The 2,569-nt window shown below is 39.0% G+C and overlaps 1 pseudogene; it reads left to right on the forward strand.

Moving 5' to 3' along the window:
• The first annotated feature begins 462 nt into the window (after positions 1–462).
• LOC145672050 (tubulin beta-2 chain pseudogene) lies at positions 463–2,111 on the forward strand (annotated as a pseudogene).
• Positions 2,112–2,569: the final 458 nt, after the last annotated feature.

A 2,569-nucleotide genomic window follows, 5' to 3' on the forward strand; every position in this document is an offset into this window, starting at 1 on the left:
CAGACCTTTAGTATGACGTTAATCATACGTCAAAACTTCTCTGCATAAGGCGGATCCTATTTATCTATTGCCGTGTATGTGTGAAGATGATTTTTCAATACTATATAAATTCCAAGGATGTTATAGAGGATCTGCCCATATGTATCTTCGTCCTATTAAATCGATGAAGCCAAAAAAACAACCAAGCATCGGCACGTCTGATTGGCTACTCTCGTTTTTGCCATTGTCTGATTGGATACTTTCATTTCTGCCATGATTGTTGGCTCAAAACATTGCAATCCTATTGGGCGGAGTGGGCAGAGTAGGGGTGGCGAAACTGTGACGTATGGCTTCAAGATTTTGTTCTAAGGACAGATCCTCTATTTTATAAGATCCTTGGATTTGGATCTATGATTTCAGATGCTAAATGTTGAATATACATGTATTCATTACAATAACTTATCAACAATGTAGCTTTTTGAACCTTTATTGCTTGGAAACGGAATATTTCTTTTTCGAAACGACTAAAATCAACAGTTTGCATTTGTTGTTACAGTTGGGTTGAATTAGAAGCTAAATTTTCCTAATATTTTGCGTCTTTTACATTTTTATAGCAGTTTGGTGTAGTTTTATTACATATCTACTACAAAGATGAGGGAAATTGTTCATGTTCAGGTAGGCCAATGTGGAAATCAAATTGGAGCAAAATTTTGGGAAGTTGTATCAGATGAGCATGGTCTTGATAACGCAGGCATGTATCACGGTGATTCAGACATACAATTGGAACGCATTAATGTTTATTATGACGAAGGAAAAGACGGTAAATATATTCCAAGAGCAGTTTTAGCTGATTTAGAGCCTGGAGCTTTGGATGCCATTCGAGCAGGTCCTTTTGGAGTAATGTTTCGTCCAGACAGCTTTATATCCGGTCACAGCGGAGCAGGCAACAACTGGGCCAAAGGAAATTTAACGGAAGGCGCCGAATTAGCTAATTCTGTGATGGACGTGATCAGAAGTGAAGCTGAGAGTTGTGATTGCATTCAAGGATTTCAGTTGACACATTCTTTAGGTGGCGGATCGGGCTCCGGGATGGGAACGTTACTCCTGACGAAGATACGTGACGAGTATCCTGATAGAATGATCAGTACGTATAGTGTCCTACCGTCTCCTAAGGTGTCTGACGTTGTTGTAGAACCGTACAATGCTACTCTTTCGATTCATGAACTTGAAACTGTTTCTGATATGACTTTCTGTATTGACAATGAAGCATTGTATGACATCTCGTTCCGGACACTCAAACTTGTCAACCCAACCTATGGAGATTTAAATCATTTGGTTTCTGCTATTGTGACAGGTATCACGACATGTTTACGATTTCCTGGTCAGCTAAATTCAGACCTTCGTAAACTAGCTGTCAACTTAGTTCCGTTTCCACGCCTTCATTTCTTCATAACAGGATTTGCTCCTCTGACATCTCGTGGAGGACAACAGTACTCTGCTTGTACCGTGCCTGAATTAACTCAACAGTTGTTTGATGCCAAGAACATGATGGCGGCTTGTGACCCTCGACATGGACGCTACTTAACAGTGGGTGCTGTGTTCCGAGGACGGATGTCCATGAAACAAGTTGAAGAGCAAATGCTAAACGTTCATGACAAGAACAGTAGTTACTTTGCAGAATGGATCCCGAATAACATCAAAACTGCTGTTTGTGATATACCACCTCGTGGACTGAGAATGGCAGCCACATTGGCTGCTAACTCTACTTCTATCGTGGAGTTGTTCAAACGAATTATTGAACAGTTCTCGTCCATGTTCAGGAGAAGAGCGTTTGTCCACTGGTACACGGGAGAAGGCCTCTCGGAAGCTGAGTTCGTCGACGCTGAACAAAATATAAATTCCATCATTAGCGAGTATCTGCAATTCCAGGAGTTGTCACTGGCAGAAGGCGAAATAGGGTTGGAAGGAGAAATCGAGGAATAAAACACGATTTTATTTGTGTAGGATCCATAAACAACAGTATTGTGCTTTATACTTTGCAAACATTTTCTAGTATGTTTTATTTTGATATTGTTTTATTTGTTTTATGTATATTTTGTTAATTTTTATAATTATATATTTTTAATACTTTATTGGTTTGTTAATTTGTTGTAGCTGTAGAGGATTGTTAAGAGGTCATCGGTTACGTCACAAGTTTTGCTATTTATCAACAAATGTAAAACCAAAGAATTGATTGTTCGCTGGCTAATTTTAACGAGATACCATAAAACAAAAGAAACAAATATGAAATTACATGCAAGTTTAAATAATGCATGCTGAAATGAAAGTGGGACTGATACATTTAAGCAAAGGTTTATTTAGTTTTAATGCACAGGTGTATTATTGAAAACTGTTACATATGGGACAAGATCTGTATAACAACACTGTCTATACATAATCACCTAGGTGGTTGAGACAGGTGTCCCATTGGTCCACGAGAAAGTCGTGGGTTGCGTGCGGAATTATTCTTCAACTCTTTCTCGGATCTTAACGTTGTTCGTGAACCGAAGTCCCCTTTTCTTTTTAGTGGCTCGAACACATGAAAATCGCA

The sequence above is a fragment of the Thermobia domestica genome, chromosome 15 (genome assembly GCF_964235325.1).
Source record: "Thermobia domestica chromosome 15, izTheDome1.hap1.1, whole genome shotgun sequence".
Lineage (NCBI taxonomy): Eukaryota > Metazoa > Arthropoda > Insecta > Zygentoma > Lepismatidae > Thermobia > Thermobia domestica.